Raw genomic sequence first — 21,169 nt, 5'->3', positions numbered from 1 at the left:
TTCATTATGGACAATAGTCCATTGAAATGAACTAACATAAAGTATCAACTACGAAAAAATCATTTCTTTGAAACACAATATTAGAGATCACTTATATCTCTTGTCATATAGCTTTGACTTCTATTACAATCCAAACTTTCATCCTCTTAGAAACTTGCATCCATCCATACGTATTGAAGAATCTAAATTCACAAATAAATTCACTTACAAGTCTCAAATATGTTTTAGGTCAATTCAATATGAGACCTAATACCAAAATAAATTACATGGAACCTAATGTGATTCCATAAGTATTGGATAGAACATATATATAATACCTTACAATAATAAATACCACATTATAATTGAATAGATAATCACAAAAATCCAAATAACATGTTTGCTGACTGACTGAACCAAGAAATTTGACTTCTTAACTTGATGTAGTGCAAGTTAGGAGAATCCCCAAAGGATATGTCCTAGCCCTCAACAAATAACCACACAGTGGAAACACAACAACAATTGAACACAAATGCAAGATCTAATACCAAATCACCACTCTTTATTCATAGATATGACTATCTACATGCAATATACTTGGTTGTAAAGCCTTCTGTATTAGGGCCAAATAAAACAAAAATTACAATAATAGTTCTGCGAGATCCAACTTACAAACCCAATCCTAACTAGTCCCAATCCACAACTGGATAAGAACACCAATAAGAATCTATACTTGTACCCTTGGGTCCACTAAGCAATCCTCTAGTTCTCAAGAAAAAAATACTAGCTCTTCAAAGTTTTCATCTACCCTTCATCCCCTTCTCCAAGCTAGATGATAATTCTTAAAGACTCCACAAAACCCCCTACTTATACCCAACTAAGTTACAAGTTGGCCTAGTTCATTACAAATTAAATTAATTCCCTTACATTAAATATATGTTGACCCACAATTCGGCTACAATATAAATTAAATACTCAAAGTTAGCTCATAGAAAACTTGGCACCAATAGGAACCAAAACCAAACTGAGCATCAAAAAGACCAAGCTGAGCATCAAAAAATTCCCAAGCATTGTTGAGCTCCCATTGTATGTTGAGCTTCTAGTGCATGTAAAGCACCATAATGTATGCTAAGCTCCCTTCAATGACCAAGCTGACTTAGGAGACCACTACTGAGGAACTCCTAGTGCAAACTGAGCTCCCAAAATCTGCTAAGTGCTCCAAGATTTTTTGAATTTCTTCATTAATTGACTCACTTTATTAGCATGACAAACAAACCAACTCTATATCGATCGAGTCACACTTCATTCTTTGACCAAGTTCCCAAACTCCAAAGCTAAAACACACCATCTTGTAGGATTGCAAGCCAACTAGGGATGCTCTTGCATCATAACTAATAATTATGAAGAAAAAATGTAGAAACATAATAATATTTTTTTCCATGAAAAATCATGAATCAGAGGCCAAAATCTCACTCCATTGAAGCTTAGTGATCAAATTATCGACCTGTGTCTCAGATAATTCTCAATAAATAATGATAGCAACCAGTCCTCATCAATTCCTCTATAACTTCATTAAACCATCTCACAACCATATGTGATGGAAAACATAGTATGTAGACTCAGCAAACATGATGCCATATCATTTGCAAGTACATGTGCATCAAATTATGTCTTCATCAAACCCATCTCTACACTAAAAAATTACAAGTATAGTGTTTGATAAACATATATGTTGACATCACTGGCACAACACTAATAAAAAACATAACTAAAAACAATTTCACTATCCAATAATGTTTGAAGAGATCCTATGATGTATTAAAGAATTTTGTAATGTCTTTACGTGTGTGTGTGTGTGTGTGTGTGTGTGTGTGTGTGTGTGTGTGTGTGTGTGTGTGAGAGAGAGAGAGAGAGAGAGAGAGAGAGAGAGAGAGAGAGAGAGAGAGAGAGAGAGAGCATGATACCATATCATCTACAAGTACATGTGCATCAAATTATGTCTCCATCAAACCCATCTCTACACTAAACAATTACAAGTATAGTATTTAAAAAACATATATGTTGACATCACTGGCACAACACTAGTTAAAAACATAACCAAAAACAATTTCACTATCCAATAATGTTTTAAGAGATCCTATGATGTATTAAGGCATCCTATAATGTCTTTACATGTGTGTGTGTGTGTGTGTGTGTGTGTGTGAGAGAGAGTGAGAGAGAGAGAGAGAGAGAGAGAGAGAGAGAGAGAGAGAGAGAGAGAGAGAGAGAGAGAGAGAGAGAGAGAGAGAGAGAGAGAGAGAGAGAGAGAGAGAGTTTATTTTATAATTTTTGTCTAGGGTTTTTTATTGTTTGGGTGGATTAAAAATTTGCATGCATTTAAAAGGTTTTAGTTGTATATGGATTTACATTTTTTTTTTTGATTTCTACCTAGGGTTCGAAGTTTTGACAATTTTTTATTTTTCATGTTTTCTACAATGTTTTACGAAGCAAATTAAAACTAAAAATAAAAATTTTAAACATAAAATTTAATACTTTTACACTATTAAAAAATGTTAAAATTTAAAATTACTTGTGTAAAAATTTAAAAATAATAATAAACTATTTTTAAAAAGGTAATATCTAAAATTAGGAAAAAATAGTTAAGGTGGTCAATTGTGATTCATGAAGCTAAAAATAGGTGTCCATGCATCCTAAAAGATAAACATGGTTTGCAAGCAATGAAAATGACTTGCTAATTAGTTTTAGAAAAATACACTTACTAAATGGGCACTTGATTTCTATAAATTAGGTTCCCATTTCTCAAAAATAGATATTCCATTTATGATCAAGCTACTGAAGCTACATGACACTTGTTTAATAAATGTGCACCCATTTGGTTTTCATGGGTTGGGTTCTCAAAGCTAAATATGTGTTTGTTTCTAGCAGCATATTTTTTTGTCCACATAGCTCTATGGAATTGGCACCCAACTTTGTGCATTGACCCAAATGTAAGGCTTATGGAAATAAGTGCTCAAAATTTCAATCCTCGCAAATGATAAACTCCACAAAAGTCTCTTGTTTGAATGCAACATCTCAAAATCAATTGACCAAACCAATTGTCCTAACAAACACTTAAAAATTCATTAAGCAACTAGAATTAAAAATCAAATATAAGACATGTGGAAATAAGAGTATACAATATCCACAACCCTTACTTTGATAAACTCTTTATAGAGTTTTTCTATAGCTCCTTCATTTTCCCAGCTCTTCTATTCAAACCCAACAATAGATAATTAGTTAACCAAACCAATCGACAAAATTCTTGATCCAAAACATCTCACAAACCTCAAGCAGAAATAAAATCAGCTTAAAACAACATTATTCCCCTCCTCCAAGAACAAATATATAAAATTGCATCTAACATAGAATCCAAAAAGTTGGTCAATCGTAAGTTTATACTACCCTGCTTATTCCAAACATCTAACACTGAATAATATACATAAACTTGGATTGTTACTATTTCCTTCCCCCTCATAATCTCTACACACAAACCCCTCCAACATGATACCAAATATTATACCATTGTAATATAGATAAATTCTCAAACTATGGCAACAAATTTTACTTTCAAACATCACACCTACATAAAGAAAAGAAAACCACACCATAACATAGGAGAATTTAGACAAAACAATGATGTGAATACCAAAACTATATTAGAACCAAAATGTTAGAAAACACTTTAAACACAAAAACCAAATTTGAACCTATAAATGCCTTCACAAAATATTATTGAAAGACCATAGCATTTACACATGTACTCTTTTTAATCATACACCCACATAGTCAACATCACTATCCAAAACCACCACTCATACTACATAATACCCACAAAGGAAATAATCCAACACTAGTATACTACAATCAACAATTTCTTGAACACATGAACTATAAAAACTAAAAAAAGGTACTACTCACTAAGTAGCTTGCCCAATAGTGTCCTTCACACTAGCTTCACTTGCCACAAAACTATGTGCTCTCCAAAAATTGACATCATCCAACTCAAGTCAACAATTTTGACTAGTTTCCATGCACATAAAGAGTGTACAACTGAAGGATCCAAAATGAACTAATTATCTATTATTCAAAGGAAGCCCCTAGCCCTCTAATCCCTTGAACAAGCCCTAGAAACTAAACTAAAACTAGACCTTATGCTTGAATCCATATACAAACATTCCATGTACAATTTCACTTGTATCAACAAAACTATAATGCCCCCAAATTTTAATAAAGTGACTTCATTAATTTAATTAATTAAATGGTCACAAAAAATTAAATATTATTATAAAGAAATTCTTATTTAAATATTTTAGTTATAAAATAAAAGGAACCAAAATAATATAATAATGTCAACTTGTTAGTAACCCTTCAAGAAACTTATTGGAGACCTTTATAAGGTTTTTGGTGGAATCTTAGTTTGTTGAAAACTTTGCATGCAATAGGAGACGCTTCATCACATGTGTTGACTACAATGGATGGTCTTTCATCTACACTCTCAGTTTTTTGTCATTATTTCAAATTATGTATTTGGCTTGTTACCTCTAGATAAATTAATGAAATGGACTTGTGATCTATGAGCCCAATTTGGATTTCCAATAGAAAACTCACAAAAGAGTATGATCTAAAACCATAGCTATTTAATAGAAAATATGTGTAGCTCTTATATTTGAGTAATGTGTTCTTTATGTCAAGCTTAATGCTTTTCCAATTTATTTTTCTAATTCTTGGCAAGCTATAGTATACTTAGGTTTATAATCACCATTTTTGCCTATATACTTGCAATAGACTGAACTTCATTTCTTCTATTTGTTTATTGATTTCACCATTTATCACAACTTTTTTTTTTCTATTTTGATGTATGAAATAAAGCCTCTATAATATTGTATAGATACATTGAAAAGTTGTGGGTTCTTTTATTTTGTGTTTTTTATTTGCAAAAAATTCATGCATAGTATTTATTTGATTCTTCATATGTAATAGTAGTAAATGAAATGTAGGTTTCTAAATATCAACCTCTTGAATCTTTTCTACAATATTCCTACTTGACTGCTACGTATATTCCTATTGTTATCCATTTTTGTCATTTTTCTGCAAATGACCACCTATTTAAGTCTTTGGCAACAATAGTAGTCATGAATGCTCAATAATTGCCTTGTCCAAGCATCTAAGGAAAAAAGAGATGAAGGATAATACAAAATTAGGGGTCAAAGAGATAGAAGAAGTAGTTAATTGTTGATATCTTTTCTACTCTGCTTGTCGATGCTCCAAATCATAGTTAATCCAATGATCTACAAAAGATGGAGAGGATAAAATTTGTGAGCTAGTTGAAACTATTGGAATAAGTTTTAAAAGTGTTATTTGTGATGAATTTCCAAGTTTCAAGTGCGAATTAGGGAAATTCACTTGTTCAAAAATGGAGGAGGTGGAGTAGCTAGATCACTGGACTTCCACTCCTTGGTATGATACCCAGTATTAACAAAGGACTTGAGGTATGTAGCAAATATTTTCATACACATGTTGCTAAGTTCTTTTTATGTGATATATATTAGATTTTCATTGTTGTTGTATCAACTTTGTGATAGATTACCATTTATGAAAATTTTCCCTTTTCTATGAATTTCATTTGAACCGAAACTACAAATGGTAACAATATCATATATTTCAAATTTGATCAATAGGTAAGGACCTAATTTCTGTCACTAAATTGAAATTTTTTGGATTTTTAATTTAATCATAATTATTGAGGCTTGATTCAAGAACGAAGGAATTGAGACAATGAAGATAGATTGGATGGTATTAGAACATATATTGATTTTATGAAGCACCAACCAAACCTTTGAGTTGTATGATTAATGAGTAAGATATCATTGAACATTATCATGTTCTTTGATGGGATGGGATGAGTGTGTAAAATTTTATTTATTATGATTATTGAGGATATGCAATTCATTTTATCATGATGTAATTTTTTTAAAAAAAAATTAATAATTTTTTTCCTCAATAAATTCAGTTTTATATTTCTTCTTATAATATTAATTTAATAAATGCAAATAATTTTATTTTAATTTATTATTCCTTTTATTTAAATTCTACAAGTAATCTTAACCAAACCTAAATGAACTCCTATTGCACTATGGTGGTTGTGTCAAAGTGATTATGCAATTTCTCTCACTAATAACATAACAATGCATATATTTAAATGAAATAAATATTAATGTTTATGTGGAAGGTGGCTATAGCATAAAAATATTTTTATTTTCTATTATTTTGACTATTTAAATTTTTAAGTTTTTATTTTTTATAAGTATAAATATGAAATAATGTTCAATACAAGTAAACAAACCTATTAACAATAGACTCATTTATTAGATTACCTTATAATAAAATCTCATGTTATAATAATAATTGTAAAATATAATTTTCATAATTAATTTTATTTGGCATCTTTTTTTATGTTGTTTTATAATTTATCAATAGGGCATCACTAGGAAGTAGTGGCACAATTGTACACTTTACAATAAGTGAGAATAAAGAATTGAACAAATAATATATATCAACATCATATGAAACTTTGTAAGGTAGCTTTATAAGATCTAGTCATTTGAAATAAACTATTTTTAGGATACAATCATCTTGCTACAGAATATTATTTAAACTATGGTAATAAGTTATGGGTGTTGTGTTATATAGAAAGTAAACACATCACATAAAGTATATTTAATCAATTTAATAAGAATTAAGCATATTAAATAAAAAAAAGAATTGTGTCCATTAAAAAACTTTCTTTTAGAAAAGACACAAATATAGATAAGAAGTGTTATACAATGAGAAATGGAGAGGGTGATTTAAATAAGAATAAAGAGAGATGAACAAATAAAATGATAGAGGTCCACAAGTATATATGGAAGAAGAAATAGTATATACATAGTGAGAGGTAAAATTTATAGAGAGGGTTAAGTTAGGACAATGATATGACTTGCATGGAAGAAAGAAATAGAATACTAGGCTTAACTTGAATTTGTCAGAAGTAGGAAAAATAACAAAGTTAGTAAAAATAAATTTCCCAAATAAAGTCATAGACAATGTGATAGAACCTTGAGGATGATAGAGAAAACCATTACAATTTTGAATCCATATAGAAGTAGAATCATAAGTATCTCTATGCAATGGTTTGTTAAAAAGGTTTTCTTCATTGATAACATTCATAACAGAGGAAGGATCAACCAAAGTACTACAAGAAAGAATATGAGCAACTCTAGCAACAATGTAAAGAGGACCATTAGATTCTTTACACATATTAGATTGACTAAAGATAATAATAGGTATTTCTAAACGTTTAGGTGGAGAAGAAATCAAAGGTTAAGGTGCTAACTCAACATGATTCACTTATTGTATCTTCTCATCATAATCAATATGGTGATTGAAAGATTATGTAGGAGCATCCTAGGCTTTCTTGCAATCCTACATGTTGGAGCCAAGTGTCAGTGGTTTCTAATTTTTTCTATTGCTACCAAGTTGTTCAATGGAGGTTGAGTTACTATAGCTCCTAGTGGGTGCCAAGTTACTGTAGCTCCTAGTGAGTGCTAAGTTACTATAGCTCCTAGTGGGTGCTAGGTTAGTATAGCTCTTAGTGGGTGTCAAGTTACTATAGCTCTTTGTCGATGCCAAGTGAACCTGTTGGTTTCGAATGTTCTTGTATGTGCTAAGTGCTAGTATTAGTTTTGATTATGTTCATGTCGAGTTATCTATGAGCTAACTTTATTTAATTTGTGTTGTTTCTGACTTGTGGATCAACATATATTTAATGTGATGCATTTAATTTATTTTTTAATAAACTAGGCTAACTTGTGGCTTAGTTGGGTATAAGTAAAGGGTTTTGTGGAGTCTTTAGCATAACTAGAGAATTCATTCATTTTTCATTTGATTGAAGGGGATTGTGTAGATGCAAATTGTCAAGAGCTAGGGCTATGAATTGAGAACCAGAGGATTTTCTTGGTGTTCTTATCTAGTTGTGGATCAAGACTAGTTGAAATTGAGTTTGTATGTGGATATTATTGGATCTTGCAAAACTAATTTTGTAATTGTTGTTTGCATTTGGCCCTAACCTAGAAGGCCTTACAGCCAGACATATTGCATATAATCAGTTATATCTATGAATAAAGAGTTGTGATTTGGTATAAGTTCTTGTATTATTATTGTTGTATTTCCACTATGTGGTTGCTTATTGGAGGCCTGAACATCTCTTTTGGAGATTCTCCTGCCTTGCAATCTATCAGATGATATTAGAGTGAAGGTTGTTCTTGAGTGTGTAGATAGATCACCAAAGTTATAGCAATTTTGTATAGAAGGTTGATCTTATGGTTGATTGATCTTCTAGATTTGTGGATCTATTGCTTTGGGTTTGCTAAAATTTTAGAAAATGCCTCCAAGAAGATTGGACCCTAGGGAAATTGACGATCTTAGTAATGTTGTGGAAGAAAGGATCTTAGAGAAGATAAGAGAAGAGTTTAGATCTGAGATTGCACTGATGAAGAGTGACATGATTACTAAAATTGTGAGTGCTTTAAGTGGTGTACCTAGGCATGTGGATACTAAAGCTAGTTATGAGGAAGTTGTTGAAGACTTTGAAGTTGTTGGATCTAGTGGTGAGTACATATTTGATCATGTTGAGAGATCTATTGGAACTAAGGCTAGTTAGTTTGCTAGACCTAGATCTCAGTTGAAGCTAAAGCATAAGATGTAGGTTTCTAATTTCTCGGGTACTTTGATTCTTGAAGACATGATTGATTGGATTGGTGAATTGGAAGACTACTTTGAGATTGAGGATATTGAGAATCTACTCAGAGTGAGGTTGGCACAAAATTATTTGAAAGGACATGGTACTCTTTGGTGGAAAGAATTACAAAGAGACAAAGAAGAGGAAGGTGAAATGAAGATCACTAGATGGATATTGATGGTGACTAAGTTGAAGACTAAATTCATTCTTTTTATTATGAACTTGAGTTTTTTAAGAGATTGTAGAATTTGAAACAAAAAGATATGTCTATGAAAGATTATACCAAGGAGTTCTACAAGTTGACTATTAGGTTTGGTCATAGAGAATTATCAAAGGAGAAGGTACCTCGATACATTAATGGTTTGAGATTCAATATTCAGGATGAGGTTACTATGCTAAATATTTCTTCAGTTGAAGATTTTTATCCGTATGCTTTGAAGGTAAAAGATAAGTTGAAGAGGAAAAGTCAAGGTAATGCTAGAGGGAAGGAGAAGTAAATAACCTGACACAAGCTAAACTGAGTGCAGAAGGTGAACCAAAGCCTATTTATCAGAAGAAAAGGATAAGTGGAGGTGTGTTTAGAGGTAATTATTTCAACTATGGTAAGAAAGGTCTTTGAATGTCCAATTGGTAGGATAGTTTCTATTGTGAATGAGGTTGTAGTCTAGGATAGTCAGCTTAAGAAAGGAGAGAATTTTTTGGTTCAATGAGTACTAGTTGGTTAGAGGACACTAGATTCTTGTTAGAGGACTAGTTTGTGACTTGTTGTAAGTCTAGTCGTAAAATCTACAAGGTGATTGTGGATTGTGGTAGTACATATAACCTTATTACTGAGGAGATGGTTCAGAAACTTGGTTTGGAGAGAGTGAAACATCCTTATCCTTATAGGATTGGCTAGTTACAAGGTGAAGATGCTTTAGAAGTGAGGGAGCAATGTCTTGTTGATTTCTAGATTGGAAAATATAAGGATCAAGTGTTGTCTGATATTGTGAACATGAATAGTTGTCATGTGTTGCTTGGTCGACCTTGGCAGTATGATTTAGGATTGTGCATGATTATGTCAAGAATTTTTTTATTGTTGAGAAAGGTGGTAGGAAGTTTTCTTTGACTCCTTTGCAGGATGAAGAGCTCAGTAGGAGGAACCTGAGTATTGCTAGCCAAGTTAAGTTGGAAGATTTTGAGAAGGTTGGAGATCAATGTGGAAAGAAGACCTATAGCACACCTAAGATGGATGTGAAGAAGTAGAAGAAGTATAAGGGAAAGAGTGTACAAGTTGAGGATTAGGAGGATATGTATGTAAAGAGCCAGTTTGGGATTTATGTGTCGAATCCCATAAGATGTTCTTCTAGTTACTAGAGCATATTTTTGAACTTGGGGTGTATGATGTAGGAGCATCCTAGGCTTTCTTGCAATTCTGCATGTTGGAGTTGAGTGCTAGTGGTTTCCAATTTTTTCTGTTGTTGCCAAGTTGTTCAATAGAGGCCAAGTTGTTGTAGCTCCTAGTGGGTGTTGAGTTACTATACCTCCTAGTGGGTGCCAAGTTACTATAGCTCTTAGTGGGTGCCTAGTTACTATAGCTCTTAGTGGATGCCAAGTGAACACATTGGTTTCAAGTGTTCCTGTATGTGCTGAGTGCCAGTATTAGTTTTGATTTTGTGCGTGTTGAGTTGTTTGTAAGCTGAATTTTTCCATTTAATTTATGTATGGGTATTTAACTTGTGTTGTGGTTGACTTGTGGCTCAACATATATTTAATGTGAGGAGTTTAATTTAATTTGTAATGAACTAGGCTGACTTATGGCTTCATTGGGTATAAGTAAATGGTTTTGTGGAGTCTTTAGCATAGCTGGAGAATTCATTCATTTTTCATCAGATTGAAGGGGATTGTGTAGATGCAAATTTTTAAGAGGTAGGGCTATGGCTTGAGAATGAGAAGATTTACTTGGTGGATATAAGGGTAAAAGTGTTGATTTTCTTGGTATTCTTATGTAGTTGTGGATCTGAACTAGCTAGAATCAAGTTTGTGAGTAAATCTTGTTGGATCTTACAGAACTAATTTTGTAATTGTTGTTTGTATATGGCCCTGACCTATAGTGCCCACCTATAGTTTTCTTTTCCATTATATTTACCAAACTCTTTTTATGCCTATTTCATGCATGTGTTAGTTTCAAGGGCATTAGATTTATAATTATGAAATAATTTCATGTCTTGGATTACATGTATATCAATAAATAATTGCTTAGTTGACTATATTTCATGTGTTGTTTAATGATTATGGTTACTAGTGCATTAATGATGCTTTAATGATTCATAGTTAATAAATGTGATTTCTTTCATAGCAATTGCAGATGATACTTTAATGATGATTACTTCATATTTGTTATGAAACGTTATTTTATCTAAAAATTTGGAGTTTAACTTATTATAGTACTTACCTCATACTTGCATGTGTATGGTGCATGTTTCTATTTTAACTTTTTCTTTGTTGTTTGATGTGGTTAAGGGAGGGAGCTATAGACACCTGCTAGTTGAGATCTACATGATGTACCACTCCCCACCATTAACTATTTAATTTAGATATATTTATATACATGTACATGCTCATCTTTTATGCAAAATGCAGGTACCAGGCATCAACTTCCTTGAATTGTTAGGATGAGCATGCCCTATCACAATAAGTCAATGATAAGAATGTAGATATAATGTTTAAGGCCAATCCCATCCATAGCCTAAATACTTGTCTTGCAAGGAGGACTCGTAACTGACTTTCCACCCTTTTTAAAACCTGTGAGTTTATCTTTATCTTTGTTGTTTGATTTTAAATTTTGGTCTATTTTGGTAATATTGCTTTTATGTGGATTTCACTATGTGATTTATTTTGTAAATGATTTAATTATAATATTTGAGTTAATCATATAATTAAATATTATTTGATTAAAAGGAAAATATTAAAGCATTAGAATATTTAATTAATTAAAAAACCTAATTAAATGTGTGCTTTAATTTAGAAGTCTTAATTTAGAGGTCTAAATTTAGAAAATGGTTTAAAAGAAATTAGAATGTGATGATATTTAATTAATTATGAATTAATTAAATGTGTACTTCAGTTTGAAAGATTTAATTTAAAAGTCTAATTTGAGAAGTTGGTCAAAGAGATAATTAAAATATTAAAATATTACATATTTAATATTGCTTTAGTATAATTATTTATTTAATAATAAGTAAATTAGAGTTACATTTAAACACTGAGCTTTGATTATTACTATTAATTTACATAATAAACTATGCTTTAATTAGTGCTTACACTAATTAATAAACTGGAGAAAAATAAAATATAAAATAATAAAATTTAAAGATAAAGTTATAGTTCTAATTGTGGCGTAGTTATATTTATTTAATTTAATGATAATTATTTAGGAGTTTTATTTTAATAATAAATTCTAAAAAAAATTATTAATTAAATTAATAAATATATTATTAATTTTTTTTGAATATTAATTAAAGAGAGAAAGCTAATTATTTAAATAAATATGTTTTGTAATTAAATATCTAAAAGAGTTGTGCATGAAAATGTAAAAGGTAATAAAGTAATAAACAATAATTGATCAGTGAGTTCCCTCTTGTGATTGCACAATCAGAACCCCAATTTTAAGGAGAACTCTTTATGAGAGATCTAGAGCTCATTTTACAATTACACGGGTTTTGGAGAGAAAAATTCAGAAATAGAACAAAAGAATTGTTGAAAAAATAAAGGAGTCAAGATTTATATGCATTTACAGACTGTCTCATATTTTAGTTGTGGTTTTGAGGTAGGATTTGAAAACTTATTGTAAAATTTTCTTGAAAGATATGTCTACTTCATGTCTTCTTGGGTGTTTGCATGTTGCCTATTAATTTACTGTATTGATTGTTGAATAAGGAATTATGTTGTAGATTTTGAAAATGAAAACTTATTAATCAAGAAAACTTGACTAAGGATAATTATGGAAAAAATGTAGGAAATTATTATGATTGTATTCTTTTAAAACCCTTTTAGATAATATAGGGAATATTTGATTATGGAAATTTGGAAGAAAATAATAAATTGAATAGTTTTAGGGTTTCAACTTTAAATTTGTCATTAGAACCATGATATTATCATGAATTTTCTAAATATAGATAAATATTATTCTTATATCTAGAATAATTTAATTGCAAAATTTATTGAAAAAAAGAAAAAGATTAATTAAGAGAAAAGCATATTTTAACTAAACTTATGCATGCATGTGAAAATAAATACACTAAAAATAGAAACTAAGTATTGTATGATTACACATTTGTGAAAACAAATATACTAAAAATAGAAACTAAGTATAGTATGGTTACATGCATGTGAAAATAATTATGCTAAGAATAGAAAGCTAAGTATAGTATGGTTACATACATGTGAAAATGATTATGCTAAAAATAGAAAGCTAAGTATAGTATGGTTACATGCATGTGAAAATAATTATGTTAAAAATAGAAAGCTAAGTATAGTAGGCTTACATGCATGTGAAAATAAATATGCTAAAAATAGAAAACTAAGTATAGTATGGTTGCATGATTTGAGAGATCAAAGATATGCGAAAATACTAATTGCATGTGTATTTTTATTTTATAGTTTAATTTTTAGATTATAGAGTGAATATTAGTATTAGTGATCATTTAAGTTTAATTAAACTCTTAGTTGTATATAAATGATTTTATAATTATTAATGCAGGAGGAAAGTTAATAAATAAATATTTATAATTTTATTATATTTTAAGAGAAGTTGTGGTAGAGTTCATTTTGTAATCATTTAGTTAATAACTATTTGAGTTTATGAGAGAAATTATAAATAATTAAATTATAATTATAATTTCATGTCTATTTGCATTATGAATTAAAGGAAAATTAAATGTTAATATTGGACTAAAATAGAAGTCAAATTAATATTTTAAAAATGAAATTGATATTAGTATTCAATCTAATAATATACATTTATGTTATTAATTAAAACATTTATCATTTAAGATTATTTAAATTAATAACATGATAATATTGCATGATAATTTATATACAAAGAGATTGGATATTTAAATACTTATTGATTTAAATAAGTATATTAACATATCAATTTATATTAACATTTATATTCTTACCTTATTTCTAAACACATCCTTATAACTTGAATTAAACAAGAGAAAATGATGGAATTAAATCATGTGGCTAAAAGCTATGTGTTTTTTAATATTCTATTTATAGTCTTGTGATGTTTATTTTTATGATGGTTTTTCTTTGTGGGTTGTTTAGTTGGCCAAATTAGAATGTGAACTATAGGCATTTTTTGAGTTTTCTTTTATGATTATTTGATAGGATGTCATGATGAACTTTATGATTTGAATTGAGGTTTATGTTTTATGAGCTTTATGTTGTTGAACATTTATGAGAATGTGAGTTTTGAGAACCAATGTTATTTTTGGGTTGCCTATTAAGGAACCAAATTCGATCAATATTACTCTTGTGGTATGGGACACTATTGTGATTTGTGATTTTTGGGAGGTTGTCTAGGTACATATCCTTAGGAGTGGCTTATAGTAGGGGTCTAGGATCCCAAGTGGTTAGTGCCAAGGTAACCTATTGTAAGTTATGTAATAACTGATAATCTAGTAATTAATATTTTGGGAAAAAAAACTAAAAAGATAAGTTAGAGATATTTGCTCCACCCATGCCTTGAGTGCTTGTATAGACTAAGGATGGGAATGGGATGACAATATGACTTGTTTTCCTCATCTTCTTGAGAGAGTTTTCTAGTTCCACATGTGTCACATTGAGGGTTTGAGATTCAGAGCAACCAGTCCAAGTTAACTCAAAGCTTGAGGGTTTGGGATTTATTAAGAGATTAGTCTAGAGTAACTCAAGTAGTTTGACCATGTGATGACACTCCCTAGAATGTAGCCTAAGTTTCCTCTATAGTTTTTTTTTTGTATTTTCCTTTGGTGGTGTTGTTATTGGTGGTGTACTTGTTGTTAGATGTATTTAATGTGGTTATTTAATTTCATTAATGGTGATTGGTAATTTATGGTTGATGTACTTTTTGCATGTGGCTTTTACCATGAGGTGGATATCTTTCATTGACTTTATTTTATAATTTTGGTGATTTGATATATTCTTGGTATATGTATGATGTTGGTATTGGATTGAGTGTTCTTCCTGTTGGAGTATCTTATCTTCTTGATTAGTAAGTGTTACCTTTGAGGTAATTTTGGCTATTAAGATTCCTTGCCTAGGTTTATTTTATGATTTGATTATCTATGTGTGGATCATACATTATCTCTGCTACACGATGGGAGTGGGAGCCTGATTAGGTGACCACGTGGTTAGGAGGTAGCGTATTCTTACCATTTGGGTCCCCCTTAGATTGCCAAATGTTGAATTCTCCTTGATGCAATGGTACCGTTATTATTTTTTCTCTTATCTTGAAGACTTCTATTCATTTGATGTGTCCATGTATCACGTGTTTTGAGATCCTACGAGATATTATAATTGTATATTGATGTACTTGTATCTATTTTCATATACATTATGACATGCACAGTGTATGTTACTCATTAGATGTGCTTTTATATTATTATTTGTACTTATGCATTTTCTTATATGACTATGCATGTGTTTATTCATTTTATGATTATGGATGATGTAATTAAGGCTTAAACTTATTAATACAAATTTTTAAAATGTGACTCAAAGTGAAGGAACCCTTCAGGAATTGAAATTATATTTGTAATTGGTTATGTGTTCCTGATGTGTATGTATACATTACTTCTGCATTATTGTTACTTTGATGTTGTTTAATTTTTTAAAAAAAATGTTTAGCAAACTTTGTAACATATTACTTTTTTTTCTTTTGGGTTCCCAAGTAGGGCATTACATAACCTAGAAGGCCTTACAGTCAAGCATATTACATGTAATTAGTTATATATATGAATAAAGAGTTACAATTTGGTATAAGATATTGCATTATTGTTGTTTTATTTTCACTATGTGGTTGTTTGTTGGGGGTTTTGACATCTCCTTTGGGGATTCTCCTGCCTTGCACTACATATGAAGAAGAAGGTAAATTATTAGTGTAAACCCACAAATTCTTAATAGGTGGCACAATGCATTTATTTAACTTGAGAATCGATAGATATAGCCTTAGAATAAATAAGGTCTAGAATAACATTCTTCAAATTATAACACTCTTGAGTATCATGACTTGGTTCAAAATGATATTGACAAAAAGCATTTGAATCAAAAGACTTAGGAAACAATTTACTATGATCAATAGGATGAATAGGAGGAAGATTAAGAACACAAGCATGAATCAACTTAGTCATCGCCTCAAACAAATGATCAAATAGTTGAGTATACTAATGATTAGGACAAAATATAGAGGAAAAAGTAGCAGCACCTCATGATGTAGTAGCATCTTGATATTCAATTGTATTTGAAGTCTCAATTTTGATAATTGTTAGGTTTAGAAAACTTGTTTGAATTTCTAGTAGCATCACTTTTACTGCTAGAAACAAGATCCATTAAAGTAGAGCTCTTGAGTTGACTCACTTGTAACTGATAATGGTGAAGCACTATACATGGGTGTAAAAAGGATGTATACTCAATAAGAAGTCTTATCCATAATGTATTTTTCTAAATTAGAAATAAATAATACATTGAATATCATGATTAGGTATAGGATAAGAAATATGAGCATCCAAATTCTTAAATCAGCAATAAATTTAGTAACTTTCTCTTTAACATTTTTCTTACAATGTATTAAATAAATAAAAGAAATTTGAGGACCAATATTATTTGAAAGTTTTGAATGAAATCACTAACAAGAGTTTGAAAATAATAAATATAATAAGGAGGTAGAGAGAAATACCATTGTAAGGTTCTATCCCTAAAAGCATGTGGAAACAACTTAGTCATAACCCTATAGTCATGAGAAAAATCTCTACATATAGTTTGGAAAGTTTTAACATGAATTATGGTATCTTCCTTACCATTATGAGCCTACCTCAACATGTTGCAGAATAACAATACAAAGGATATGTAAGGAAAGAGGATTAGAAACATCACATGTATAGGAATATTGTACTTAGATTGAGTTAATTGAGCAAGATGTTGTAAAGAAGTAACAAGTTTGAACCAATGTACTAATGGTAGGATTAAAAGAAATGCTAGTAGGTATGGGTATGCTAGATGGATTACAAAAGTTATAAGTAGTAGAAGGAATATGTAAAGATGCTGATGGAGGATGAGAATGATTGGGAAAAGGGTTTGAATAATTAAAAGGAACCATATTAAACAAAGGTAATGAAGAAGTAATATAAGAAGGAGGAACACTTAAAGGAGTGGACACCTAAGTAGAAGGAGTCCTAAGAGGTGGGGCTTAAGTAGGTATGATGGAAAGAGTGGGGGAAATCAAGATAAAAGGTTAAACAACTGTGGAAGGAGGAGGATATCCCATATCTTGAGAACATTGTGTCAAAGACTTCAGATGAGTATTAATAAGGTGAGAGATACCAAACAAGGTAGAAATATTATTGTCTTCATTATTAGCAAGCATCTTAAGATCTTCAACAACAAAAATGCTATCAAGATTATAATTTTCTTGAGTAAGTTAGGTTTCCAATTTATCAAATTCACTAGAAAGCTTATCAACTTGTGAAGGAGGAACTCTTAAAGAATCATCATTATCAAGGCATGATTGAGAAGAGTTATGTTCTATAATAGGATTATGAGTAATGATGTGAGTGTCACATGAGTCCTATGAAGAAAAGAGGAATTATGATCAAAGGAGCCCATAAGTCTATAGCTTCACTTGATTAGAGCACTATAGGTTGGACTTCCTATAATTAATCTCATAAAAGAGGAGATCAAAAAAGGGAATCCTAATGAGATCTAACCATGAAAAACTAATAAAGAGGATAAAAGAGAGATCTAGCCATAAGATAGCCAAATCTAACTCTTAAAAGAGAAGGGAAAAAATTAGGTTTTTAAAAAGAAGGTAAACACCTAGAATAACCGATCAAACTCCAAATAAAAAGGGGCACCAAATAGTTTCACCAAAATGTTTAGGTAAAGATGATTCCAAATAAGAAAGAAAGATCTAATTCTAAGAAAGAGGGTAAGAAGTTTGGGTTCACCAAAATGTTTAGTGGTAAAATAGAATCATTTTGAATAACATGTAGGCCTCCACTTTACATGGGTTACTAAGCCATTCAAATATATGTGTGAGAAAAAGAGGGGAATTTCCAAATATGATTCCACTTATGATCCAAATTATATTAGCTAGGAAACAAAGGAATAAGGGATCTAATACCAAATTTAAATTATAAAGAGAAATTAAATAAAAGGAAATGTACTCTTTGGCCCTTCATAGGATAATATGAATGTGAAATTGAACCAATTGCTTAAATAATGTAAATCTAGATACTATGTAAAGATAATTAGCCCAGTTAAGATGTAATTCCAAGGTAAAGACATGAAAGGAAATAAAATATAAATGACTTGTGTAGAGGAGGAGGATATTGTTTTGCTCCAAAACTTGTAGATTTGAATTGTAACTGAATATTCATCCATGAATCTCAGAGTGAAATGATGAAAGGAACAAAACCCATAAATCTCCCCAGAATATGAGACTAAAGGACTAGGTCAACTTGGGAAGACATCGTATGACTAGGTTGATGAAGTCTAGTGATCCAAAAGTTGATGAATTCAAAAATATCTCAAGCTATAGGTTCCATATTTGTAATCATTTTCACTCACAACTTGTAAATCAACACATAAAAGAAAGATTTTGGGTTTGGGATTTGATGAGGGATTTCCTTGGTAAAGTCTTAGGTTAAGAAATTAACCATAATTGAGAAATGTAATTGTAAATAAATAAAATAAAAGATCAATGTTATGATTCACCTTGTTTGTATGTATATAAATGTAATGTAGATCTTGAATTAGAAATGTAGGGTATCTCCATTCTTTGCAATGAATCTACCATAATTCCATCATGGCTCCATGGGCATAAAAGTGCATCAATAAAGAAGATGATGAATGCTTCAATGTATATCTCCTCCCTTGATGGCCAACACTAAGATATATCTTTAAGAGGAAATATTCACAAAAGATTCTTCAATGCTAGATAGAAATATCCTTTCTTGAATCCTTGAAAAACTTGAATACTTGAACTCCTTGAATCCAAAAGGCAAAAAATTGGATTTGAAAGAAATAAATTGAGTGCATGAATGAACTATAAATATGAATTATGAAAATTAAGCCTCCAATTCTCCTTATATATGAGTTTTTTGGGAGGGAAAACAATATAGTCTGACTAGATAATGGTAAAAACCTAATTAAATCTCAGATGCCTTTCAAGCCTCAAGCTTTGGAACTATCAGGGAGTAGGTGGACCTAGATTGACCTGGTCTAGGAGTTGGTCAACCTAGGAGGACTAGGTCAACCTAGGTTGACCTAGTCTAGACTAGGCTTACTTGAGTCAACTTGGTCCTAGAAGGATGTCCAGTCTTGGGTGCCATAGAAAGAAGAGGTAAGTTTTAGAGAGATAGAGTAGAAAGAGGAAGAATATATAAGAAAAATGAGATTGAGCACTAGCATATCCATGGTCTAAAGAGGGAATTATGAAGAGGGACCTAAAAGGTCTTAAAAGATAAGTGTGTCTATTTTAAGATGGTACAATAAGAAACATTTATAACAGCAATGATGAATAGATTTGAGAATAAACTAGAAATCATATCAATCCAACAAGGTTAAATTACTTTAAGCCATGATCAAAATCCATATTTGTCACTCAATGATTGTCAACAACAATTATGTACAAAGAGGGCATATGTAGGCCCCCTCCTTATCATATCTATATAATAGATATGAGAAGGAAGAGAAAGAAGGTACCTACTTCATGCAACAAGGAGATATCCATAAAGAAATAATGCATACTATATTCATATTTAAAGGCCTTATCTCTTATGGATAGAGCATCCTTAAAAGGGAGAAATGCTAATGATAACACATAAACCTAAGAAGAGCTCTTGATTAAGATAACATCTCCAAGATAAAGAAGATGGGAAGAAGAACAAGAATGCACCTATTCAACCCTCTATATATACATGGAATAGGGATCCTTGGATGAAGGATGAAAAAATGTTAACCCCTAGAAAGGGAAAATGTACATAATTTACATTTCTTTACTTGATAAAGAATAGGTGATGACCTTGGACATACACATCATGGATAAGAGACAATCCATAGTCAAGAGACAATCCTTCATAAATAAAGAATAATGCCACATAGTAAAACAGTTCCCCTTAAGCCTAAGGAAAGTGCATGCTTAGAAAAAGAGATAAAGAATATACAAAGTTTATTTCCCCCCAAGCATGAGACATGAAAAGAAAATCTATGGTGAATTACATAAAAAATATTGGAAGAGTTATCAGAAAAAACCGATATGCAAAAATTGCAAACAACCAATATCCAACAAGAAGTATTATAAATTAATGCTACACCATAGAGAAAATCAAAGCAAGAAAATCATAGGATAATCAATTCCAAGAAACATGGGATACTATAAAATATATCACATATGAGGTAAACCATAGATGATTATTAAATGAGAAGCATTTAAATCCAAAGCATGAAAATAAATTTGCTAGGAAAAAATACATGAACATGTATGTAATGCCCCACCAAGGGATCCAAAAGACAAAACCTAAAGTTCAACTAAGTTTGATAGCATTTTTTTTTTTGAAACATGAAAGATACACCATTCACATCAAACACATAATAGCAGAATCAATAACATACATAACAGGTTACATTCCTTAAAGATCCCATGACGTTGAATCACATTTAAATCTAATCTAAAACTAAGTCCATCAAATACTACATCCATATGAAAGAATAATGAAAAGTCCAATGTCCATTTAATATACATTGTTTCTGAATGCCTCTTGGAAAATTAATCTAGAATGCTCATTCATCCACTGTACATGTCACAGGGTATGAAAGGCTTGAAAGAATATACATATGTAAAAATAGATATACATCATCCTCTTTGGATCCATGATACACGTGCAATAAAATAAATGAAATCATCCACCATACATAATACATCCATACATCAAAAGATATAAAATCCATCACAAAATATAACCATCTATCATAATGATCCATTAACTGAAAGAAGGTAAATGCCAACAAGAATGCTCCAACCATGGTGACCACGGATAGATCTCAATGGTAAGAGTAAAAACCACTACCACCTGACCGCATGGAACCTAAATGGTCCACTCCCACCATGCTGAGGAGATAGTCAAGTTC

This window comes from Cupressus sempervirens, chromosome 8 (assembly GCF_028749045.1).
Source record: "Cupressus sempervirens isolate cs-2001-9-10 chromosome 8, ASM2874904v1, whole genome shotgun sequence".
Lineage (NCBI taxonomy): Eukaryota > Viridiplantae > Streptophyta > Pinopsida > Cupressales > Cupressaceae > Cupressus > Cupressus sempervirens.
This window is presented reverse-complemented; position numbering follows the sequence as displayed.